This window comes from Ranitomeya imitator, chromosome 3 (genome assembly GCF_032444005.1).
Source record: "Ranitomeya imitator isolate aRanImi1 chromosome 3, aRanImi1.pri, whole genome shotgun sequence".
Taxonomy (NCBI): domain Eukaryota; kingdom Metazoa; phylum Chordata; class Amphibia; order Anura; family Dendrobatidae; genus Ranitomeya; species Ranitomeya imitator.
In genome coordinates, this window is record NC_091284.1 from 542,485,811 (window position 1) to 542,512,975 (window position 27,165).

Genomic DNA, 27,165 nt, shown 5'->3' on the forward strand with positions numbered 1-27,165 from the left:
CCCCCAGTGTCCGTCCTCCAGCCATCTGCCCCCAGTGTCCGTCCTCCAGCCATCTGCCCCCAGTGTGCGTCCTCCAGCCATCTGCCCCCAGTGTGCGTCCTCCAGCCATCTGCCCCCAGTGTCTGTCCTCCAGCCATCTGCCCCCAGTGTCTGTCCTCCAGCCATCTGCCCCCAGTGTCTGTCCTCCAGCCATCTGCCCCCAGTGTCTGTCCTCCAGCCATCTGCCCCCAGTGTCCGTCCTCCAGCCATCTGCCCTCAGTGTGTGTCCGCCGTTATAAAAAAAAAAAAAAAAAAACTCCTCACCTGTCCTCGCTCCAGCGCCGCGGTGAGCTCCCTCCAACAGAGCACACTCGCCGGCGACTGACAATGACGTCAGACGCCGGCGACGTGTGCGCGCGGCCGACATCAGCCGCCAGCCTCCAATTGGCTGGCGGCTGGTGTTAACTATTGACGTGCGGGCGCGCGCCCGCACGTCAATAGGAAACCGCCGCAGCGCCGGAAGGGGCCCGGTGAGCAGATGAGAAGGGGCCCGATGCGGGCCCCCTCTCTCTGCCCACCGGTTACGGCAGGCGCACATAAATGCCGGCGACGGCATTCACAGATGATTAGCAGAGGGTCGATCTCTGCGGTAGCCCAGGGCCCCCCCAGACCACAGGGCCCTGGGCTACCGCCCATATTGACCCTCTGATAATCCGCCCCTGGGTGCCATGACTCTGCCTCTCTGTGCCAGCCACTGAGATGTAGGACGGTAGCCAAGTCCCTACACTTTCAATAGTTTCTCTTTTTGCTAAATGTTCCTTATCATTAGAAATAGTTCACAGCAAAGAGACGTGTATTTTACATGTTTTGAGATATTTATCCCTATATTGGTGGGAGGCCCCTGCTTGGTGGGTGGCCCAGGGCCCACCCCTAAATCCGGGCCTGATGTATCCTGAAAGATGAGAAAAAAAGGTTAGATTATATTCACCCAGGGGCGGTCCTGGTTCTGTTCCGATGGGCGTCGCGGTCCAGGGCCTCCCATCTTATGATCACGTCCTCTTCTTGTCTTCAGGCTGTGGCTCCGGCGTACTTTGTCTGCCCTGTTGAGGGCAGAGCAAAGTACTGCAGTGCGCAGGCGCCGGGAAAGGTCAGAGGCCCGGCGCCTGCGCACTGCAGTACTTTGCTCTGCCCTCAACAGGGCAAAGTAAGCGTTCGCCGGATCATGAAGACAAGAAGAGGATGTCATCGTAAGAAGATGGGAGGTCCCGGACCACAAAGCCCATTGGACCAGAACCGGGACCGCCCCTGGGTGAGTATAATCTAACCTCTTTTTGTCATCTTTCAGGATACATTGGGGGCTTATCTACAACATTCCAGAATGCGTTAACTAGGGAGGTAAGCGAATCAATGGCAAGTCAATTTCGCGACCAGCGGGAAAAAAGGGGTTAATAAAAGACCCGAAAACACCACCCATATGACCCAAAAAAGGACCTGCCAAATTCAGGTGACAGGTTCCCTTTAAATCAATGCAGAGTTCAGTGCTGAACCGGGCAGAATTGCGAATGCAGCTCTGGACTATAATACAGGCGGTAAAATTGAAGCTAAGCACAAAATAGAAGTAGTTTTGCAGTAATACTTAGAGAGCAGAATGGGAAGCCTTATTAGAAAGTGCGAGCAGCCAGTCGTAGCAGTGAGTGTATTAGAAAGCGTCGCACCTGCCGCCATACAGATGGGCACTGATTCAGGGCAGACAACCGAGCGCACAGCCGCAATCCCGGCGCATCCCTGTGTGCAGGCAGGGAGGGGAGGAAGGGATGGACACCAGGGAGGAAGTGGAAGAGGAGGAGCAGAGGAAGCCAGCGAGCAGTGTCAATACAATAGGCTTCTTGTGTGTGGATGTGTGCGCCTGCTGGGAGGACAGGCTGCAGCTCCTCAGCGCGGTGACCGGCCTGCCTGTGCTCTGGCGTCTGTATGGGCAGCGCTCAGGACTGACGGGGACGTGACAGAATAAGGGCGGACGAGCGCCGGAGAAGGTGAGAGCCTGCTGCGCCCGTCCTGCAGGCCGTGCCTGCCCTCCACACATGCGGTGCTCTGCCAGTCTGTGTGCCGGCAGCTGGCCGCGGTGCAGTGCCGCTGTAGTGTGTCTGGTCAGGAGATGCGCTCCGCACACTGCCCGTCTGTCACCTCAGGCGGCGCCTCCTCCGCGCGCACTCTCACTCAGCAGTGAAATTTGGCGCCAAGGCTACCTCAGGACAAGCGCTGTCAGGGAGCCCGTCCTGTGACGTCAGCTGTGCTCTCACCTGCACGATGCCTTGTGTATGGCTCCTGTCAGCCATAGTCTGGGCCTTCTCCAAAACTAAGCACTACTGTCCAGCAGGCAGTGCAGCCATGTCCTTTGTGGGTGTTCAAAAAAAATAGCATAAGCACCATGAATGTGTGTTACTTCATTGATAAATTTTCCTTGTTTCTTTTGCCTCTGCCCCAATTGTTACATAGTTTTAAATATAACACGTATCCAAAAAAGAAGAGGAAGATGTGGCACTCACCCAAGCGGATTGTAGATCAGAGTCCTTTATTCATCGTAACAATAAAGTGGACATAACAAGGAGAGGCGGCTGGGAGAGAACGGCGGTGCGGGGAGTGAGAAAAGGACAACGGCCGTTTCGCGCTCGTGCGCTTCCCCGTTGATTGTTACGATGAATAAAGGATTCTGATCTACAATCCGCTTGGGTGAGTGCCACATCTTCCTCTTCTTTTTTGGATATTCGTTCAGTACTTTTTGTGTTGAGCACCACCCTTATGCTGATGATCTTACACGTGCTATAGGAGTCTTAATTGGAATCCTACGTCTGCGATTATACCGCCTGCTGCGAGACCACCTAGTGCCGTTCATACTCTTCGTTTCTGGTTCTTAAATATAACACAGGCTAAAGTATAAGGGTATGTGCACACGTTGCGGATTCTCTGCGGATCCGCAGCGTTTTTTGCGGTGCGGAAATGCTGCAGATCCGCAATTGTTTTACAGTACAATGTAAATCAATGAGAAAAAAACATGCTGTGCACACTGCTGCGGTTTAAAAGAAGTAGCATGTCACTTCTTTTTTTTTTTTTTTTCAATCTGCAGCGTTTTTGTACCCATTCCATTATAGAAAACCGCAGGGGTAAAAAACGCAGCAAATCCGCAAGAAAACCGCAGCAAAAAAGCACAAAAAATGCTGCGGAACCGCACAAAAACGCGACAAATCCGCAGCTGAGTTTTCTGCCAGGAGAGGCAGAATCCGCATCAGAAATTCCTAAGCCTAATCCGCAACGTGTGCACATAGCCTAACAATGTAACATAGTAACATAGTAAGGCCGAAAAAAGACATTTGTCCATCCAGTTCAGCCTATATTCCATCATAATAAATCCCCAGATCTACGTCCTTCTACAGAACCTAATTGTATGATACAATATTGTTCTGCTCCAGGAAGACATCCAGGCCTCTCTTGAACCCCTCGACTGAGTTCGCCATCACCACCTCCTCAGGCAAGCAATTCCAGATTCTCACTGCCCTAACAGTAAAGAATCCTCTTCTATGTTGGTGGAAAAACCTTCTCTCCTCCAGACGCAAAGAATGCCCCCTTGTGCCCGTCACCTTCCTTGGTATAAACAGATCCTCAGCGAGATATTTGTATTGTCCCCTTATATACTTATACATGGTTATTAGATCGCCCCTCAGTCGTCTTTTTTCTAGACTAAATAATCCTAATTTCGCTAATCTATCTGGGTATTGTAGTTCTCCCATCCCCTTTATTAATTTTGTTGCCCTCCTTTGTACTCTCTCTAGTTCCATTATATCCTTCCTGAGCACCGGTGCCCAAAACTCGACACAGTACTCCATGTGCGGTCTAACTAGGGATTTGTACAGAGGCAGTATAATGCTCTCATCATGTGTATCCAGACCTCTTTTAATGCACCCCATGATCCTGTTTGCCTTGGCAGCTGCTGCCTGGCACTGGCTGCTCCAGGTAAGTTTATCATTAACTAGGATCCCCAAGTCCTTCTCCCTGTCAGATTTACCCAGTGGTTTCCCGTTCAGTGTGTAATGGTGATATTGATTCCCTCTTCCCATGTGTATAACCTTACATTTATCATTGTTAAACCTCATCTGCCACCTTTCAGCCCAAGTTTCCAACTTATCCAGATCCATCTGTAGCAGAATACTATCTTCTCTTGTATTAACTGCTTTACATAGTTTTGTATCATCTGCAAATATCGATATTTTACTGTGTAAACCTTCTACCAGATCATTAATGAATATGTTGAAGAGAACAGGTCCCAATACTGACCCCTGCGGTACCCCACTGGTCACAGCGACCCAGTTAGAGACTATACCATTTATAACCACCCTCTGCTTTCTATCACTAAGCCAGTTACTAACCCATTTACACACATTTTCCCCCAGACCAAGCATTCTCATTTTGTGTACCAACCTCTTGTGCGGCACGGTATCAAACGCTTTGGAAAAATCGAGATATACCACGTCCAATGACTCACCGTTGTCCAGCCTATAGCTTACCTCTTCATAAAAACTGATTAGATTGGTTTGACAGGAGCGATTTCTCATAAACCCATGCTGATATGGAGTTAAACAGTTATTCTCATTGAGATAATCCAGAATAACATCCCTCAGAAACCCTTCAAATATTTTACCAACAATAGAGGTTAGACTTACTGGCCTATAATTTCCAGGTTCGCTTTTAGAGCCCTTTTTGAATATTGGCACCACATTTGCTATGCGCCAATCCTGCGGAACAGACCCTGTCGCTATAGAGTCCCTAAAAATAAGAAATAATGGTTTATCTATTACATTACTTAGTTCTCTTAGTACTCGTGGGTGTATGCCATCCGGACCCGGAGATTTATCTATTTTAATCTTATTTAGCCGGTTTCGCACCTCTTCTTGGGTTAGATTGGTGACCCTTAATATAGGGTTTTCATTGTTTCTTGGGATTTCACCTAGCATTTCATTTTCCACCGTGAATACCGTGGAGAAGAAGGTGTTTAATATGTTAGCTTTTTCCTCGTCATCTACAACCATTCTTTCCTCACTATTTTTTAAGGGGCCTACATTTTCAGTTTTTATTCTTTTACTATTGATATAGTTGAAGAACAGTTTGGGATTAGTTTTACTCTCCTTAGCAATGTGCTTCTCTGTTTCCTTTTTGGCAGCTTTAATTAGTTTTTTAGATAAAGTATTTTTCTCCCTATAGTTTTTTAGAGCTTCAATGGTGCCATCCTGCTTTAGTAGTGCAAATGCTTTCTTTTTACTGTTAATTGCCTGTCTTACTTCTTTGTTTAGCCACATTGGGTTTTTCATATTTCTAGTCCTTTTATTCCCACAAGGTATAAACCGCTTACACTGCCTATTTAGGATGTTCTTAAACATTTCCCATTTATTATCTGTATTCTTATTTCTGAGGATATTGTCCCAGTCTACCAGATTAAGGGCATCTCTAAGCTGGTCAAACTTTGCCTTCCTAAAGTTCAGTGTTTTTGTGACTCCCTGACAAGTCCCCCTAGTGAAAGACAGGTGAAACTGTACAATATTGTGGTCGCTATTTCCTAGATGCCCGACCACCTGCAGATTTGTTATTCTGTCAGGTCAATTAGATAGTATTAGGTCTAAAAGTGCTGCTCCTCTGGTTGGATTCTGCACCAATTGTGAAAGATAATTTTTCTTGGTTATTAGCAGAAACCTGTTGCCTTTATGGGTTTCACAGGTTTCTGTTTCCCAGTTAATATCCGGGTAGTTAAAGTCCCCCATAACCAGGACCTCATTATGGGTTGCAGCTTCATCTATCTGCTTTAGAAGTAGACTTTCCATGGTTTCTGTTATATTTGGGGGTTTGTAACAGACCCCAATGAGAATTTTGTTACCATTTTTCCCTCCATGAATTTCGACCCATATGGACTCGACATCCTCATTTCCTTCGCTAATATCCTCCCTTAAAGTGGACTTTAGACAAGACTTTACATAGAGACAAACCCCTCCTCCTCTCCGATTTTTACGATCCTTTCTAAACAGACTGTAACCCTGTAAGTTAACTGCCCAGTCATAGCTTTCATCTAACCATGTCTCGGTTATTCCCACTATGTCAAAGTTACCTGTAGATATTTCTGCTTCTAGTTCTTCCATCTTGTTTGTCAATGTGTGAGAGAAGCTGCAGAAAGTCTAAACTAGGGCCGAACCTAAAAACAGGCCAGTGATGTCCGCAATATAGACTAAGGTATGATTCATTGGGCTATGGACGCCACACAGACCTGAACGAGCCCTATAGCCGGGGTCAGACGGGTGTATTTCCCAGTCCATATCCGGACCGCAATGCCCAAAATTAGTCTCAAAGCTGTGCGGTCCGTCCGGGGGCCGTGCGGTTAATTCGTACATTGTAGTTAGGATACAGGTCGTAAAATATGACCGTCTGAAGCAAGATTCTAGAGCAAGAGATTTTTTTAATTAAAATATTTTCAGAGGTTTTTTTTTAGAACCGGTGTACACAGCAGATCGTCACTGAGTCCAGCAGACAAAGCGTCGTCCACACACCTGAGCCACTGTGGATTTTCTGTGTACAATCTGCAGCATTTCAGTCTGAAGTGGGCAGACCCTAAGACCCGGACCATACGTTGCATGACAATGGTGTACTTGATTTTCCAATTTTTGTGCAGATCTGCATTTTTATAGCGAAAAATCAGCAACGTGTGCATACAGCCTTAACCCCTTCATGACCCAGCCTATTTTGACCTTAAAGACCTGGCCGTTTTTTGTAATTCTGACCAGTGTCCCTTTGAGGTAATAACTCAGGAACGCTTCAACAAATCCTAGCGGTTCTGAGATTGTTTTTTCGTGACTTATCGGGCTTCATGATGGTGGTAAATTTAGGTCGATAATTTTTGCGATTGTGAAAAAAATGGAAATTTGGCTAAAATTTTGAAAATTTTGCAATTTTCAAACTTTGAATTTTTATTCTGTAAAACGAGAGTTATGTGACACAACATAGTTAATAAATAACATTACCCACATGTCTACTTTACATCAGCATAATTTTGGAACCAAATTTTTTTATTTCTAGGAAGTTATAAGGGTTAAAATTTGACCAGCGATTTCTCATTTTTACAGCAAAATTTACAAAACCTTTTTTTTTTTAGGGACCACCTCACATTTGAAGTCAGTTTGAGGGGTCTGTATGGCTGAAAATACCCAAAAGTGACACCATTCTAAAAACTGCACCCCTCAAGGTACTCAAAACCACATTCAAGAAGTTTATTAACCCTTCAGGTGCTTCACAGCAGCAGAAGCAACATGGAAGGAAAAAATGAACATTTCACTTTTTAGTCACAAAAATGATGTTTTAGTAACAATTTTTTTTATTTTCCCAAGGGTAAAAAGAGAAACTGGACACCAAAAGTTATTGTACAATTTGTCCTGAGTATGCCGATACCCCATATGTGGGGGGGAACCACTGTTTGGGCGCACGACAGGGCTCGGAAGGGAAGGAGCGCCATTTGACTTTTTGATTGAAAAATTAGCTCCAATCGTTAGCGGACACCATGTCGCGTTTGGAGAGCCCCTGTGTGCCTGAACATTGGAGCTTCCCCACATGTGACCCCATTTTGGAAACTGGACCCCCCAAGGAACTTATCTAGATGCATAGTGAGCACTTTGAACCCCCAGGTGCTTGACAAATTGATCCGTAAAAATGAAAAAGTACTTTTTTTTCACAAAAAATTTCTTTTAGCCTCAATTTGTTCATTTCCACATGGGCAACAGGATAAAATGGATTCTAAAATGTATTGGGCAATTTCTCCTGAGTACACAGATACCTCACATGTGGGGGTAAACCACTGTTTGGGCAAACGGAAGGGCTCGGAATGGAAGGAGCGCCATTTGACTTTCTGAATGAAAAATTAGCTCCAATCGTTAGCTGACACCATGTCGCATTTTTGAGAGCCCCTGTGTGCCTAAACATTGGAGCTTCCCCACATGTGACCCCATTTTGGAAACTAGACCTCCCAAGGAACTAATCTAGATGTGCGGTGACCACTTTACACCCTCAAGTGCTTCACAGAAGTTTATAACGCAGAGCCGTGAAAATAAAAAATCATTTTTCTTTCCTCAAAAATTATTTTTTAGCAAGCAATTTTTTTATTTTCACAAGGGGAACAGGAGAAATTGGACCCCAATAGTTGTTGCCGAGTTTGTCCTGAGTACACTGATACCCCATATGTGGGGGTAAACCACTGTTTGGGCACACGTCGGGGCTCGGAAGGGAAGTAGTGACTTTTGAAATGCAGACTTTGTTGGAATGGTCTGCGGGCGTCACGTTTGCAGAGCCCCTGATGTGCCTAAACAGTAGAGACCCCTCTTTGGAAACTAGACCCCCCAAGGAACTTATCTAGATATGTGGTGAGCACTTTGAACCCCAAGTGCTTCACAGAAGTTTATAACGCAGAGCCGTGAACTCGCCTACTGTATTCTCACCCATCCCTTGTAGATTGTGAGCCTTCGCGGGCAGGGTCCTCACTCCTCCTGTACCAGTTATGACTTGTATTGTTTAAGATTATTGTACTTGTTTTTATTATGTATACCACTCCTCACATGTAAAGCGCCATGGAATAAATGGCGCTATAACAATAAATAATAATAATAATGTTTCTTTCCTCAAAAATGATGTTTTAGCAATCAATTTTTTATTTTCACAAGGGTAACAGGAGAAATTGGACCCCAATAATTGTTGCCCAGTTTGTCCTGAGTATGCTGGTACCCCATATGTGGGGGTAAACCACTGTTTGGGCGCACGTCGGGGCTCGGAAGGGAGGGAGCACCATTTGACTTTTTGAATGCAAGATTGACTAAAATCAATGGTGGCGCCATGTTGCGTTTGGAGACCCCTGATGTGCCGTAACAGTGGAAACCCCTCAATTCTAACTCCAACACTAACCCCAACCCACCCCTAACCCTAATCCCAACCCCATTCCTAATCCCAACCCTAACCCCAACAAACCCCTAACCATAACCCTAACCACAGCCTAATCTTAACCCTATTTCCAACCCTAGCCCTAATTCCAACCCTAACCCTAAGGCTATGTGCCCACGTTGCGGATTCGTGTGAGATTTTTCCGCACCATTTTTGAAAAATCCGCAGATAAAAGGCACTGCATTTTACCTGCGGATTTACCGCGGATTTCCAGTGTTTTTCGTGCGGATTTCACCTGTGGATTCCTATTGAGGAACAGGTGTAAAACGCTGCAGAATCCGCACAAAGAATTGACATGCTGCGGAAAATACAACACAGCTTTTCCGTGCGGTATTTTCCGCACCATGGGCACAGCGGATTTGGTTTTCCATAGGTTTACATGGTACATACGCTAACGGGCTGCTGCTAGCGCAAGTGCCGACTTTTGCATCGCGCTAGCGCAGATAGAGCTAGCAGATGCTCTATCTGCGCTAGCAGTGACGGACCCGGAAACGCTGCAGCCCGCGTCTCCAGGTCCGTCACTCAATGACGGCATATCCCTAGTGCACGCCCATTGTGGGCGTGCGCTAGTGATGCGTCCGACATTGCTGTCAATGGCGGCCGTAACGGACTACGTTATACCGCGTTTATGCCGCGGTGTAACGTAGTCCGTCTAACGGACTGCTTAGACACAGTGTGAACCAACCCTAACCCTAGTGGGGCAAAGAAAAAAAAATTTTTCTTAATTTTATTATTGTCCCTATCTATGGGGGTGATAAAGGGGGGGTTTATTATTTTTTTTTTATTTTGATAGAAGCTATCACAGCGATCAAAATGTACCTGTAACGAATCTGCCGGCCGGCAGATTCAGCGGGCGCACTGTGCATGCGCCCGCCATTTTGGAGGATGGCGGCGCCCATCGAACAGACGGATGGACACCGGGAGGGACACAGGTCTGTGAGTATGAGGGGGGGGGGGAGTGGACAGGAGAACGGAGGGGAGCGGGGGATCACTAGATGACAGGACGGAGGACCGGAGGGGAGGAGACCGGTGGCGGTGGGGGGGTCAGATCACGATCTCCAGCCTTCGCTGAAGCTATTGCAGCATAGGCCATGGCTGGATTGTAATATTTCACCAATTTTCATTGGTGAAATATTACTATCACTCTGATTGAAAGTGAAACGTCACTTTCAACAGCCAATCAGTGATCGTATCCTAAAGTACAACGCCTCCTGTCCCTGCAGGCCGGGTGAAATTACAGTTAACCCTATCACCCGGCCTGCAGGAGCGCAATCCGACCATGACGCATATGCTGCGTCACAGGTCGGATTGGCACAGGTTTTCATGACGCATACGGTGCGTCAAAGGTCGGGAAGGGGTTAAGGGGAACAAAACGGATGGCTATTTAACTGATGATTTCTCCTTAGACTTCAATGTTAAAAAAAACAGATCCAGTTGTCTGTACAACTTTTTTGTTAATGAATTGTTGCTGGATCCGTTCTAACAAATGATTACTGGACATATGAACGTAGCCTAACTTAAAATCCGTTTATCACGTGGTCAGACCAGAGGCACAATACGAACGCCCATCTGTAAATTGTTACCTATCAGCAGTCGTTTGAGTGCCTTTTTACAGTGTCAGAACAAAGCAAACTATGATTAGGCTGTCATAATTCTCGGCAGTGTGAGTCAATTTTACACAGATCGATGCAATGCCAAGAATTATGATTTTTCTGTTGCGTAAAGGAGGTGACCAGTTGATTATTCTGGTGACTTGTGCTTGGAAGCTGCTGTTGTATTATGTGTAGTTTGTAAACAAAAATGCCGCAAAGCACTTTGTCAGCATTTTCTTGAAGCTTCTAAGGCTACGTCCTGACGGTCAGTATTTTAGGCAGCGCTTTGGACGCACCACATGTCCGCTCCGTCCAAAGTGCTGCCAGCTATTGAACACAGGTGATTCTGCATGTGTTCATTGAACCGTGCGGAATCACCTCGCCCAATATATTGTACGGGTGATCTTTATCTTGCGGAGACTGAGCGTCACCTCAAGATAAATTGACATGTTTCGGTCTGGAAAGACGCGCCGTATGCATCCGTGTACGCATAGTGGAGATGGGATTTCTTGAAATCCCATCCACCATGCTGTAACAACTGGCCGCTGTGGATTGGACGCTGCGGATGTATGCAGCGTCCAACCTGCAGCGTTTACTGACCGTGGGAACATACCTTTACAATGAAAACTATGCTGGTATGCCGTTATTGTGTGCTGAGTATTTGCAGCAGATTTTTCTACAGCAAAAAACGGTAATTAATCTTACCGGTAATTGTATTTCCAGGAATCCATCCTGACAGCACCATGGAGGACGTCCTTCTTATCCACAGTGGGACAGGAAACCACGAGAGTTTAAAAGGACCCTCCCCCTTCCACCCTTCAGTGATTTTCCAAAGTAACACCTCTGGATGGATGCAAAAAGAGAATTTTATTTTGAACATAACAACTTTTAATACAAATGTTACTTCACATAAGTATACCACATTCTTGTACTAGGGAGGGAACTAACCGTGCTGTCAGGATGGATTCCTGGAAATACAATTACCGGTAAGATTAATTACCGTTTTTCAGGTCACCACCTGACAGCACCAAGGAGAAGTACCAAAGGAGACTTTTTGGTCCTAGGGTGGGACTACCGCCTGAAGCACCTTCCTGCCAAACGCTAGCTGAGAAGAGACTACATCTAGTTTGTAATGTTTAGAAAAGATGCTAAAACTAGACCAAGATGCAGCTCTGCAAATCTGATCTACCGAGGCCCCACCTTTTTCTGCCCATGAGGCGGCCATAGCCCTAGATGAATGAGCTTTAAGGCTATCTGGGGGATCCTTTCCCTGCGCCTGATAAGCTAGGCTAATAGTGGATCGAATCCATCTCGCAATGGTGGATTTTGATGCTTTCTTCCCCTTATTAGGACCCCGTAAAGGACAAAGAGATTACTATCCCGTCTCCAGGCCCTAGTCATGTCCAAGTACTTAAAGGGAACCTGTCACCCCGTTTTTTCAGTACGAGATAAAAATACTGTTAAATAGGGCCTGAGCTGTGCGTTACTATAGTGTATTTTGTGTACCCTGATTCCCCACCTATGCTGCTGAAATAACTTGCCAAAGTCGCCGTTTTCGCCTGTCAATCAGGCTGGTCAGGTCATATGGGCGTGGCGACATCGCTGTTTCTTCCCCCAGATCTTGCATATTTTTCCGTTGGTGGCGTAGTGGTTTGCGCATGCCCATCTTCTGAATCCACTGGGCAGGAGAAGAAAAAACGCGCGATCGGCGCTATTTCCCTGGTGATCTGTGGGGGCGGCCATCTTCCTGAGGCCGCGCGTGCGCATATGGAGTCCTCTGCTGCCCGGGGCTTCAGGAAAATGGCCGCGGGATGCCGCGCGTGCGCAGATGGAGATCGCGGCGGCCATTTTCCTGATGCCGAGTTCGCATCCACCGTTGGAGTTCCCCAGCGTTGACATAAGGCGTTGAAGACCTTGCTGTTTAGCTCCCACTCTGTAGGAAATCCACAATCTGGTTCTTTGAGCCTTCTAGGTGAACTGCCGAAATTGAAAGTACCGATTTTTCCGCCCATGCGAAAATTTGATCCGCCAGATGCTGTAGTTGCAGATGTCTTGGACCCCCCTGATGGCGAAGAAATGCTACCATCGTCATGTTGTCCGATAGAATCTTTAGATGTTTGTTCTTCAAAAAGATTCGGGCTGAACACAAAACTTTCCATACCGCATGCAGCTCCCTGTGATTTGAGGAATTGTTGCTGTCTTCCAAATTCCATTGTCCCTGGTAGTATCTTCCGAGGACCTGGCCGCCCCAACCTTGTTGGCTTGCGTCCGTAGTTACCGTGACTGCTGGAGCCTGGATCTATGGAACACCGACCTGGAGATTCCCTGGCACAGTCCACCAGCGTAGGGATTGTCTGACCCGGTGGGATAGGCAGAATTCCTTGTCTAGTGAAGATTGTCTTCTGTCCCATGCCGTGAAAACCTCTCTCTGTAACTGAATGGAATGAAACTGGCTCCAGCATCCCTGAATGATACTCGACTTCTTGAAAACTGACAAATTCTTTTTATCAGGTCGGACAGCCTCTTATCCGGAAGAAACGACTTTCTAACCTTCGAATCTAGTATGACACCTATCTTTGATTTTGGTGTCAGGTGTGACTTTGACCAGTTCAACACCCAGCCCAATTTCTGAAGTGTGGAGTTCACCAACCGACAATTGATTTTGAGCTGCCCCACAGAGTCTGCCACAAACAGGAAATCGTCCAGATAGGGTACTATGGTGATATCTCGTTTTCTTAGATAAGACACAATTTCTACGATTAGCTTTGTAAAAACTCTGGGTGCTGACGCGAGTCCAAATGGAAGGCAACAAAATTGGTAATGGAAGATTAACCCTTCTTTTTCTACCGCAAACTTCAGGTATTTTTGGTGATCTGGAAAAATTGGTACGTGATAATATGCACTTTTTAAGTCCAAAGTACACATTACCTCGTCCTTTCCCAATAGGGGAATTGTGGAGCGTATAGACTCCATTTTGAACCTTTTGTATTGTAGCCACTTGTTAAGGGGCTTGAGGTTTATTATGGTTCGGGATTCCCTCGAAGATTACTTTATAGAGAAGAGACCTGAGTAATGACCTCTTCCTATTTGGTGAAGAGGGACGGGAGATATTGCCTCCATCCGGAGGAGATCCTGTATGTCTGACCACATTGGGGAGACCGAATAGAGATGGATGTTGGAAACAAAATATTTTTCTGGGGGAAGGGAGTCGAATTCTATCCTGTACCCCTGGGAGATAATCTGGAGGACCCAAGGACTTGTGGTAATCTTTTCCCACTCCTCTAGGTAGTTCAGCAACCGCCCCCCTATCCTGGTGGCGTAATTTTCTTCGGAACTCTGACCTAGAGTTTGAAGGACCTGAATCCCTATTTCGATTTCTATTGTCTCCCCCTTTCTGGTAGCTCCATCTCCGCTGTTTTCCCTTACCCCTATAGTCTGATCTCTGACCGTAATGGGGTCTGCGAAAGGGCTGGAATTTTTTTTGTTTTTCCTCTGGAAACCCCTTCTTTTCATCAGAAGCTTTATCCAGAATTAGTCTAATATGGGGCCAAAGACCCTGCCTCCTGAGAATGAACGTCTCCCGACCAGCTTTTTAACCATATAGCCCTTCCGGCTGCGTTTGATAAGGATTGGCCTCTAGCTGTAAACCTAACCGATTCTGCAGTAGCATCTGCAAGAAAACCGATTGCTAGTTTGAGTAGATGGATAGCTTTTATAATAGAATCTCTAGCGGTTCTGGCTGACAACTGATCTTTTAAGTCATCTACCCACAAATGCATTGCTCGCGCCACAGATGTTGCCGCTATATTTGTGCGGATCACTGCAGCAGAGCTTTCCCATGCTCTTTTTAGGAGTCCATCCGCCTTTCTGTCCATAGGCTACTTTAAGTTGGAGGAGTCCTCAAATGGTATGGCGGTTCTCTTAGACACCTTTGCAAGTGGGATGTCAATTTTAGGTATATCTTCCCAATCTTTGACCTCCTCATGGTCAAAGGGAAGTCTAAAGTCTCTAGGAATAGATATCCTTTTTTCTGCCTCTTCCCACTCTTCTAAAATCATTGAACGAATGTGGGCATTTACAGGGAAGACCTTCGATGTTTGCGAACATAGCCCCCCAAACATCTCATCCTGAATTGATCGAGTGGCTGAGGGTTCCTCAATCTGCATAGTCTGTCTGACCGCTCCCAGAAGTTCATCTATATCAATAGACGAGAAGAAATATTTTTTTTCCTTTTTTGAGGAGGGTCCCTACTCAATTCCTCCTCTTCCATATCAGATTCTGTCCTCAGATGACAGATCTGACTCCCTCTGTCTTTTCTTGGACCTGGGAGGATCCTGGGGGTCAGGCTGGACAGGGTGGGGAAACGATAAGCCAGAAATCGAAGCCTGCACTTCTTCTCTAACAATGGCTCTCATGCTCGTCATTAGGGAAGCCTGTTCCTCTCCCACAATACGGCTAATGCAAGACTCGCAGAGCGACTTCTGCCAAGAGTCCTTAAGTTTTACGGCACAAATAGGGCACTTCTTAGTCTTGCTGGTTTTCTTACCCCCCGATGAGGGAAGCCCCTAAAATAAATAACATAAAGATCGCTGATTGTATCTTTATTGGAGGCTATAGGGAGCATACACCCAGGTGGGAACTCACATGTGCCTGGGTGTCCTGCAGTGCGTCGGATTTTGCCTCATCCATACTACTGCTGCTGCTGCTGCTGGTTAGGCTGAAAACCTACTGAGCACCCCCATAGCCCACACATGCCTCTTTATCCTGGAGCTGTCGGCGCCACCTGTCCCGGAGCTCCTATCGTTACTGAGCGTAGGAGTGAAGAGGATGCAGCCCCATGCTGCCGGCCGTGACCCGGAAGTGACGCACGTGGCAGCGGCGAACCGGAAGTGACTCGCCGCACTGAGCACCATTGACCCCGGCATTCCCGGTCGGCATCCTAAGATGCCTGCACACACAATCTCACCAGATCCGCTTGCAAAGGGAGCGCCTTGCAGGAGCGAAAAAACCAGGTACATCTGGGGTTTCATCCCGGGTCGAAAGCCCCCCCCCCCCCCCCCGGGGGAAGCAACCCTCTCCACCAGGAGCAGCGCTACACTGGTGCTGCTGAGTGACCTTATTACTCGGGTGTCAGCTACGCAGAGTCCATGTAGTGAGAAGGAAGAGGCCCCCCCCCCCCCCCCCCCCCGGACTGAACTCTCGTCATTCCCATCCACAGTGGGACAGGAAAAACACTGAAGGGTGGAAAGGGGAGGGTCCTTTTTAAACTCTCGTGGTTTCCTGTCCCACTGTGGATAAGAAGGACGTCCTCCATGGTGCTGTCAGGTGGTGACCTGGAAATCAAAGTTTTGACAGGAAAAACAATGCATAAAATATGCTTTTTTTTTTTTTTCAACGTTTGCATTTTTTTCACCATTGATTTAAATGGTGGAAAAAAAAAAAAAAACGCTGAAAGAATTGTCATGATGCAGGTTTTGAAAAATGCTTTGATTCAGAGCCACAAAAAAATATGCAGCGTGTGATTGCAGAAATCTCATTCACTTAGCAGCTACTGTAAAGTGAAACTAAAATTGGCCTACCCCTCCACAATACGCCATTTGGTATTTACGCTAGGTTAATTAAAATAATCAGATAGCACTCTGATGCATCCATGTGTCATCCGAATAGTGTCCGCTTTTCACTAGCACTTGATAGAACAGTTGACTTTTTTCCATACAAGAATAGATGCTACATGGATAGTAAAAATTGATAAATGCATCAAAAAATATTATTACAAGTGAAACAGGAGAAATTGAACCATACAATTGTTTTGTGCAATTTCTCCATAGTACGCTGATACCACATGTGCAGAAAAACCACTGTTGGGGTGCACAGCAGGGCTCGGAAGGAATGGAGCACAGTTTGACTTTTGGAGCGCAAAATTGGGTGGAATAGATATTGGATACCATGTTGTGTTTGCAGAGCCCCTGATGTGCCTAAACAGTGGAAACACCCCACTATTGACCCCCCAGTTTGTAAACTAAACCCCTAAAGGAAGTTATTTAGATGTGTAGCCCCCTATCCTGGTGGCGTAATTTTCTTCGGAACTCTGACCTAGAGTTTGAGGGACCTGAATCCCTATTTCGATTTCTATTGTCTCCCCCTTTCTGGTAGCTCCATCTCCGCTGTTTTCCCTTACCCCTATAGTCTGATCTCTGACCGTAATGGGGTCTGCGAAAGGGCTGGAATTTTTTTCGTTTTTCCTCTGGAAACCCCTTCTTTTCATCAGAAGCTTTATCCAGAATTAGTCTAATATGGGGCCAAAGACCCTGCCTCCTGAGAATGAACGTCTCCCGACCAGCTTTTTAACCATATAGCCCTTCCGGCTGCGTTTGATAAGGATTGGCCTCTAGCTGTAAACCTAACCGATTCTGCAGTAGCATCTGCAAGAAAACCGATTGCTAGTTTGAGTAGATGGATAGCTTTTATAATAGAATCTCTAGCGGTTCTGGCTGACAACTGATCTTTTAAGTCATCTACCCACAAATGCATTGCTCGCGCCACAGATGTTGCCGCTATATTTGTGCGGATCACTGCAGCAGAGCTTTCCCATGCTCTTTTTAGGAGTCCATCCGCCTTTCTGTCCATAGGCTACTTTAAGTTGGAGGAGTCCTCAAATGGTATGGCGGTTCTCTTAGACACCTTTGCAAGTGGGATGTCAATTTTAGGTATATCTTCCCAATCTTTGACCTCCTCATGGTCAAAGGGAAGTCTAAAGTCTCTAGGAATAGATATCCTTTTTTCTGCCTCTTCCCACTCTTCTAAAATCATTGAACGAATGTGGGCATTTACAGGGAAGACCTTCGATGTTTGCGAACATAGCCCCCCAAACATCTCATCCTGAATTGATCGAGTGGCTGAGGGTTCCTCAATCTGCATAGTCTGTCTGACCGCTCCCAGAAGTTCATCTATATCAATAGACGAGAAGAAATATTTTTTTCCTTTTTTGAGGAGGGTCCCTACTCAATTCCTCCTCTTCCATATCAGATTCTGTCCTCAGATGACAGATCTGACTCCCTCTGTCTTTTCTTGGACCTGGGAGGATCCTGGGGGTCAGGCTGGACAGGGTGGGGAAACGATAAGCCAGAAATCGAAGCCTGCACTTCTTCTCTAACAATGGCTCTCATGCTCGTCATTAGGGAAGCCTGTTCCTCTCCCACAATACGGCTAATGCAAGACTCGCAGAGCGACTTCTGCCAAGAGTCCTTAAGTTTTACGGCACAAATAGGGCACTTCTTAGTCTTGCTGGTTTTCTTACCCCCCGATGAGGGAAGCCCCTAAAATAAATAACATAAAGATCGCTGATTGTATCTTTATTGGAGGCTATAGGGAGCATACACCCAGGTGGGAACTCACATGTGCCTGGGTGTCCTGCAGTGCGTCGGATTTTGCCTCATCCATACTACTGCTGCTGGTTAGGCTGAAAACCTACTGAGCACCCCCATAGCCCACACATACCTCTTTATCCTGGAGCTGTCGGCGCCACCTGTCCCGGAGCTCCTATCGTTACTGAGCGTAGGAGTGAAGAGGATGCAGCCCCATGCTGCCGGCCGTGACCCGGAAGTGACGCACGTGGCAGCGGCGAACCGGAAGTGACTCGCCGCACTGAGCACCATTGACCCCGGCATTCCCGGTCGGCATCCTAAGATGCCTGCACACACAATCTCACCAGATCCGCTTGCAAAGGGAGCGCCTTGCAGGAGCGAAAAAACCAGGTACATCTGGGGTTTCATCCCGGGTCGAAAGCCCCCCCCCCCCCGGGGGAAGCAACCCTCTCCACCAGGAGCAGCGCTACACTGGTGCTGCTGAGTGACCTTATTACTCGGGTGTCAGCTACGCAGAGTCCATGTAGTGAGAAGGAAGACGCGCCCCCACCACCCACCCCCCACCCCCCACCCCCCGGACTGAACTCTCGTCATTCCCATCCACAGTGGGACAGGAAAAACACTGAAGGGTGGAAAGGGGAGGGTCCTTTTTAAACTCTCATGGTTTCCTGTCCCACTGTGGATAAGAAGGACGTCCTCCATGGTGCTGTCAGGTGGTGACCTGGAAATCAAAGTTTTGACAGGAAAAACAATGCATAAAATATGCTTTTTTTTTTTTCAACGTTTGCATTTTTTTCACCATTGATTTAAATGGTGAAAAAAAAAAAAAAAAAAAAAACGCTGAAAGAATTGTCATGATGCAGGTTTTGAAAAATGCTTTGATTCAGAGCCACAAAAAAATATGCAGCGTGTGATTGCAGAAATCTCATTCACTTAGCAGCTACTGTAAAGTGAAACTAAAATTGGCCTACCCCTCCACAATACGCCATTTGGTATTTACGCTAGGTTAATTAAAATAATCAGATAGCACTCTGATGCATCCATGTGTCATCCGAATAGTGTCCGCTTTTCACTAGCACTTGATAGAACAGTTGACTTTTTTCCATACAAGAATAGATGCTACATGGATAGTAAAAATTGATAAATGCATCAAAAAATATTATTACAAGTGAAACAGGAGAAATTGAACCATACAATTGTTTTGTGCAATTTCTCCAGAGTACGCTGATACCACATGTGCAGAAAAACCACTGTTGGGGTGCACAGCAGGGCTCGGAAGGAATGGAGCACAGTTTGACTTTTGGAGCGCAAAATTGGGTGGAATAGATATTGGATACCATGTTGTGTTTGCAGAGCCCCTGATGTGCCTAAACAGTGGAAACACCCCACTATTGACCCCCCAGTTTGTAAACTAAACCCCTAAAGGAAGTTATTTAGATGTGTAGCTAGCACTTTGAACCTGCAGGTGCTTCACAGAATTTTTTTTAAAGGGAACCTGTCACCCCCCTCCCCCCCCCCCAGGCGCTTGTAAGTAAAAGAGCCATCTTGTGCAGCACTAATGCTGCATTCTGACAAGGTGGCTCTTTTAGTTATGCTCCTTGCACACGCTGAAATAAACGCTTATAAAATGTGCCCCCTCATACTGTGAAATCGCCAGGGAGGTGGGTCTTTCCCCCCTAATTAGACGCAGAACAGCCATCATTCATACCCCTTTGGCGCCGGGCGCCGCCTCCTCAGGGTTGTTTGAATCTGTCCCGGACCATGCGCTGCTATGTTACCCCTTGGGCATGCGCAGTTAGCGCTGCCCGTCTTCTGACATCATTTGATGTCAGGCTGACTGCACCTGTGCGGCTGCGCTGCCCGAGATCCCGCCCCGCAGTGTCTTCTGATTTATTCACACTGCGGGGCTGGGATTCATGGGCATGCGCAGTGCACATCTTCGCCTCTAACTCATCTCCCTCTGCCTTCTTCAGACTGTGCGCCGTCAGCTGATCCCTAATCGCATGCCACGGCGAAAAAAGAATAATTAAAAAAATATATATATGCATCCGCTGCACCTGTTGTGCGGTGCTAACAACGCTAGCGTCGGAATCTCGGCCCGACGCAATGCGACGGGCCGAATTCCGACGCTAGTGTGAAAGTAGCCTTAGGCTGCCGTCACACTAGCAGTATTTGGTCAGTATTTTACATCAGTATTTGTAAGCCAAAACCAGGAGTGGGTGATAAATGCAGAAGTGGTGCATATGTTTCTATTATACTTTTCCTCTAATTGTTCCACTCCTGGTTTTGGCTTACAAATACTGATGTAAAATACTGACCAAATACTGCTAGTGTGACGGCAGCCTTAGGGGTATGGTTAGGGTTAGGGGTGTGTTGGGGTCAGGGGTGTGGTTAGGGTTGGGATTGGGGTTAGGGGTGTGTTGGGGTTAGAATTGGGAGGTTTCCTCTGTTTAGGCACACCAGGGGCTCTGCAAACGCAACATGACGTCCGATCTCAATCCATACAATTCTGCATTGAAAAAGTAAAACAGTGCTCCTTCCCTGCCGTGCGCCCAAACAGTGGTTTACCCCCACATATGGGGTATCGGCGTACTCGGGACAAATTGGACAACAACTTTTGGGAAAATACAAAACTGGGAGCTAAAAAAAAATAATTTTTGTGGAGAAAAAAAAAAATAATTTTTTACTTTCACGGCTCTGTTATAAACTTTTAGTGAAACACTTGGGGGTTCAAAATTGTCACAACACATCTAGATAAGTTCCTTAGGGAGTCTAGTTTCCAAAATGGTGTCACTTGTGGGGGGTTTCTACTGTTTAGCTACATCAGGGGCTCTGGAAACGCAACGTGACACCCGCAGACCATTCCATCAAAGTCTGCATTCCAAAACACCACTTCTTCCCTTCCAAGCTCTGCCGTGCTCCAAGGCACTTGGGGGTTCAAAGTGCTCACCACACATCTAGATAAGTTCCTTAGGGGTCTACTTTCCAAAATGGTGTCACTTGTTGGGGGTTTCAATGTTTAGGCACATTAGAGGCTCTCCAAACGCAACATGGCGTCCGATCTCAATTCCAGCCAATTCTGCGTTGGAAAAGTAAAATGGTGCTCCTTCCCTTCCAAGCTCTCCCGTGCGCGCAAACAGGGGTTTACCTCAACATCTGGGGTATCAGCGTACTCAGGACACATTGGACAACAACTTTTGGGGTCCAATTTCTCCTGTTACCCTTGGAAAAATACAAAACTGGGGGCTAAAAATTAATTTTTGTGGGAAAAAAAAGATTTTTTATTTTCCCGGCTCTGCGTTATGAACTGTAGTGAAACACTTGGAGGCTCAAAGTTCTCACAACACATCTAGATAAGTTCCTTGGGGGGTCTAGTTTCCAATATGGGTCACTTGTGGGGGGGTTTCTACTGTTTAGGTACATTAGGGGCTCTGCAAACGCAATGTGACACCTGCAGACCATTCCATCTAAGTCTGCATTCCAAATGGCGCTCCTTCCCTTCCGAGCTCTCCCATGCGCCCAAACGGTTCCCCCCACATATGGGGTATCGGCGTACTCAGGACAAATTGGACAACAACTTTTCGGGTCCAATTTCTCCTGTTACCCTTGGAAAAATACATAACTGGGGGCTAAAAAATCATTTTTGTGGGGAAAAAAAATAATTTTCACGGCTCTGCGTTATAAACTGTAATTAAACACTTGGAGGTTCAAAGCTCTCACAACACATCTAGATGAGTTCCTTAGGGGTCTACTTTCCAAAATGGTGTCACTTGTGGGGGGTTTCAACGTTTAGGCACATCAGTTGCTCTCTAAACGCAATATGGCGTCCCATCTCAATTCCAGTCAATTTTGCATTGAAAAGTCAAATGGCGCTCCTTCCCTTCCGAGCTCTGCCATGCGCCCAAACAGTGGTTTACCCCCACATATGGGGTATCAGCGTACTCAGGACAAATTGTACAACAACTTTTGGGGTCCAATTTCTTCTCTTACCCTTGGGAAAATAAAAAATTGGGGGCGAAAAGATTATTTTTGTGAAAAAATATGATTTTTTATTTTTACGGCTCTGCATTATAAACTTCTGTGAATCACTTAATGGGTCAAAGTGCTCACCACACATCTAGATAAGTTCCTTAGGGGTCTACTTTCCAAAATGGTGTCACTTGTGGGGGTTTTAATGTTTAGGCACATCAGTGGCTCTCCAAACGCAACATGACGTCCCATCTCAATTCCTGTCAAGTTTTCATTGAAAAGGCAAACGGCGCTCCTTCCCTTCCGAACTCTCCCTTGCGCCCAAACAGTGGTTTACCCCCACATATGGGGTATCGGCATACTCAGGACAAATTGTACAACAACTTTCGGGGTCCATTTTCTCCTGTTACCTATGGTAAAATAAAACAAATTGGAGCTGAAGTAATTTTTCTGTGAAAAAAGTTAATGTTAATTTTTATTTAAACATTCCAAAAATTCCTGTGAAGCACCAGAAGGGTTAATAAACTTAATGAATGTGGTTTTAAACACCTTGAAGGGTGCAGTTTTTAGAATGGTGTCACACAAAAAAAAATTTTGGTTCCAAAATTGTGCTGATGTAGACATGTAGATGATGTAGACATGTGGGAAATGTTATTTATTACCGTATATACTCGAGTATAAGCCGACCCCCCCCTAATTTTGCGACAAAAAACTGGGAAAACGTGTTGACTTGAGTATAAGCCTAGGGTGGAAAATGCAGCATCTTCGGGTAAATGTTAAAAATAAAAATAGATACCAATAAAAGTAAAATTAATTGAGACATCAGTAGGTTGTGTTTTTGAATATTCATATTGAATCGAGCCCCATATAATGCCCCTTACAGTTCAATATGGCCCCATAAGATGCTCCATTCAAAATACGCCCCTGTCATGATCTGTACTTTTTCCCTGTCCTGTATTTGAATAATATGCCATTTGATGTATGTAACTGTTCTCTGGTTTCTATTAGCTGTAATTTATGTATTCTCTTGTGCTGGGAGTTCACCTGTAACAATATGTCTCCTTCCCCCAATACTTGCAGCCCTAAGCTCTAATGTAATTAAGCTTTGTCAACATCACTAGTGGAGGAATAGCCGTTCTTCCTCACAGCAGGTGGCTAGTCAAATGTACATATTACATAGACTGCCTGGAGCCCACCAGTCTAGAATCTTCTGGTGGACCCAACCATTGAATAGAAGGTGTAACCCCTACCCCTTCATGGGCGGATCCCAGGAGCTCAGACAATCCATTCTTATTTTGAGATCAGATGTGAGTTGATCCTTGAAGGAGAAGGAGTGGGGATTCTTAGCTGATGCAAGACCCCATGTCCATCTGGGACTGCGGAAGCGAACGGGGCGAGACTTGAGCTGAGGACATATCTCGTCGTTCGTGAGATTGTTTTGGGATCCCTTGGACTAATTGTGGACTATTGCTTTGTTACCTGGCACAAGGATTATCGGGAGGTGCCCCTGAACCTGTTCCATTGGACTAATTGTGGACTCTGTAGATCTACCTGCATGTGTTGTTCCTGCGTTCTTGATAATAAATCTGTTGAATCATCCCTCGGCCTGTTGTCCCTTCTTGCTCTGCCGTACACCCCGTCACAGCCCCATATAATGCTACACACAGTTCATTATGGCCCATAAGATGCTCCATATACAAATATACCCCATATAATGCTCCATACAGTTCATTCATGTCCCACGGTCTTCGAGAGCGGCAGCTTCTTCCTGTAGTGAGCGGTCACATGGTACCGCTCATTACAGTAATGAATATGCGGCTCCACCCCTATGGGAGTTGAGTCCATATTCTTAACTTTAATGTGCGGTACCAGTGACCGCTGAACAGGGGAAGAAGCTGCCGCTCCCGAAGACCGTGGGACATGCCGGGATCAAGTGATTATTTGACAGGTGTCGCTCCCCCTCACCCGCCGAACCCCCCCGCCTTCCATGACTCAAGTATAAGCAGAGAGGGGCACTTTCAGCCCATTTTTTTGGGGCTGAAAATCTCGGCTTATACTCGAGTATTTTATGGTAAGTATTTTCTGTGACATATCTCTGTGATTTTAATTGCATAAAAATTCAAAGTTGGAAAATTGTGAAATTTTCAAAATTTTCGCAAAATTTCCGTTTTTTCCACAAATAAACGCAGGTAATATCAAAGAAATGTTACCACTATCATGAAGTATAATATGTCGCGAGAAAACAATGTCCGAATCATCAGGATCCGTTGAAGCGTTCGAGTTATTACCTCATAAAGGGACAGTGGTCAGAATTGTAAAAATTGGCCCAGTCATTAACGTGCAAACCACCCTTGGGGGGTAAAGGGGTTAAGGACATAGAAATTAAAAGTTTGAAAATTGTTAGTCGTATTTAACAAATTTTATCACTATTATGAAATACAATATGTCACGAAAAAAGTCTCAGAAGCACTGGGATCTGTTGAATTTTTCCAGAGTTATTACCACATAAAGCGACTCTGGTCACAATGAAAAAAGAGGCTTTCTGAAACTGAATGTGCACCACACTGGTGTTTCATTCAGAGTTTTTGTGAATTTTGTTTTATTTTTTTTATTCACCATACATTTTTATTGGTTGGATTTTCGTGATGCAAATGCCCTTGCAGAATTGTCAGTAGTATAAAAAATAAACTAAAATAAAACGCACTGTGCTTTCCCATGTTGCTGCAATTGAGTTAATTGCTAATGGAATGAATCCACAAGTAAACTACATGTGAAAGGAACATGCAGTGGTTGCAAAACCACAGTGTATATAAGCGCAGCATTTGAAAACCTTTTGCTTTTCTTACATTGTAGGAAATTGATTTGTGCGGATTTTAAGTCCATAGCATGTAATTTCTTTGAATTTTCAACATGGATTTTTATTGTGTGCAATACTTAGGTGAAATCCTTTTAAAATCTACTTCGAGATCTACAATATTATCTCCACCACAGGTGATAGTAGGTGAACAGTGGCAGTAAAGGTACCTTCACACATAACGATAGTTAACGATATCGTTGCTTTTTGTGACGTAGCAACGATATCGTTAATGAAATCGTTATGTGTGACAGCGACCAACGATCAGGCCCCTGCTGGGAGATCGTTGGTCGCTGAATAAAGTCCAGAACTTTATTTAGTCGCTGGACTCCTGCTGACATCGCTGGATCGGCGTGTGTAACACCGATCCAGCGATATCTTCACTGGTAACCAGGGTAAACATCGGGTAACTAAGCGCAGGGCCGCGCTTAGTAACCCGATGTTTACCCTGGTTACCATCCTAAAAGTAAAAAAAAAACAAACAGTACATACTTACCTACAGCCGTCTGTCCTCCAGCGCTGTGCTCTGCTCTCCTCCTATACGGTCTGTGAGCGTCGGTCAGCCGGAAAGCAGAGCGGTGACGTCACCGCTCTGCTTTCCGGCCGCTGTGCTCACACAGACAGTACAGGAGGAGAGCAGAGCACAGCGCTGGAGGACAGACGGCTGTAGGTAAGTATGTACTGTTTGTTTTTTTTTTACTTTTAGGATGGTAACCAGGGTAAACATCGGGTTACTAAGCGCGGCCCTGCGCTTAGTTACCCGATGTTTACCCTGGTTACCGACATCGTTGGTCGCTGGAGAGCTGTCTGTGTGACAGCTCTCCAGCAACCAAACAGCGACGCTGCAGCGATCCGGATCGTTGTCTGTATCGCTGCAGCGTCGCTTAATGTGAAGGTACCTTAAAGGGAACCTGTCACCCCCGTTTTTTGAGATTGAGCTATAAATACTGTTAAATAGGGCCTGCGCTGTGTGTTCCTATAGTGTATGTAGTGTACCCCGATTCCCCATGTATGCTGAGAAATAACTTACCAAAGTCGCCGTTTTCGCCTGTCAATCAGGCTGGTCAGGTCGGGAGGGCGTGGTGACATCGGTGGTTCTTCCTCAGCTTTACGTTTGCATCTCGGCTTTGGGAAAATGGCCGCCGCGATCTCTAATGCGCACGCGCGGCATCCCGCGGCCATTTTCCTGAAGCCCCGTGCAGCAGAGCACTCGATCTGCGCACGCGCGGCCCCAGGAAGATGGCCGCCCCCACCGATGCAAGGGATTACAGCGCAGATCGCGCGCTGTGTCTTCACCACTACGCCACCAACGTAAAGCTGAGGAAGAACCACCGATGTCACCACGCCCTCCCGACCTGACCAGCCTGATTGACAGGCGAAAACGGCGACTTTGGTAAGTTATTTCTCAGCATACATGGGGAATCGGGGTACACTACATACACTATAGGAACACACAGCGCAGGCCCTATTTAACAGTATTTATAGCTCAATCTCAAAAAACGGGGTGACAGGTTCCCTTTAAGGGCTTTTATAATTGTTTTTAGTTTATTGTTCTATAGTCTATACCATTGTGTACATGGCACATTTTCTTTATATCAGGACTGGAGAAGTCCCAAGATCCTCATAAGCCAATAGGCGAGTAACGGATTTTTTTTCTGTTGGTTTTTTTTTTTTTGGGTGTTTTTTTCATATAAATGATTACTGACCTCTTTGGTGTGTATGGTTTCCTGGGTGTTCTCTAGGTGTTTCTGCTATCCTGAAATCCTCTTATCCCATACATTGCCTGCGTAACATTATAATGACGCACACTATAACAGTGCTATCCTTGGGCATTACCCGACAAGCCTGTTCTCAGATTTTCATCTACATTCATATTGTGACTTTCATTCTGCTCTGCTGTGGCCAGATCAGTCTATTTTAAGGGACAGCAGTTTTATCAGCTGTCTTTCAGTTTAGATTTGATGCTTATAGCAAACTGTCTGAATTCACTTGAGTGAGCCAGCTTTGTCCATTATACAATACAAAATCTATTGTACTTTTATACACCACACTAAAAAAATTCTTTACTTAATTATGTTTTCTAGTTTGTAACTGCGATTTGATATTTAGACTGTAATATATACCGTGTATATATATATTCAAATGAGAGAAGTCAGGTGGATGTGGTGATTAGGATGTCTCAGTAGTAGTGAGGCCAGCGTCACACTACCGTGTTTTACGGACGTAAGAGAGGTGCAGAAAATACGGATTGCATACGGTACAATGCTTCTCTATGCCCCGCTCCTATCAGCCGTATTTTACTGATCCGTATTATACGGTCTTCTACGGCCGTAGAAAATCGCAGCATGCTGCGTTTGTCACCGTATTGCGCAAAAAATCCACCAATGAAAGT

General features: G+C 45.9%; 1 protein-coding gene across 1 annotated transcript in view; it reads left to right on the forward strand.

Moving 5' to 3' along the window:
* Positions 1-1,795: 1,795 nt before the first annotated feature.
* JADE3 (jade family PHD finger 3) overlaps positions 1,796-27,165 on the forward strand; it is an 86,320-nt gene continuing 60,950 nt past the window's right edge. The window contains exon 1 of the mRNA XM_069757856.1: positions 1,796-2,012. The gene's annotated coding sequence lies outside the window, so the exon portion shown is untranslated. The remainder of the gene's footprint in view (positions 2,013-27,165) is intronic.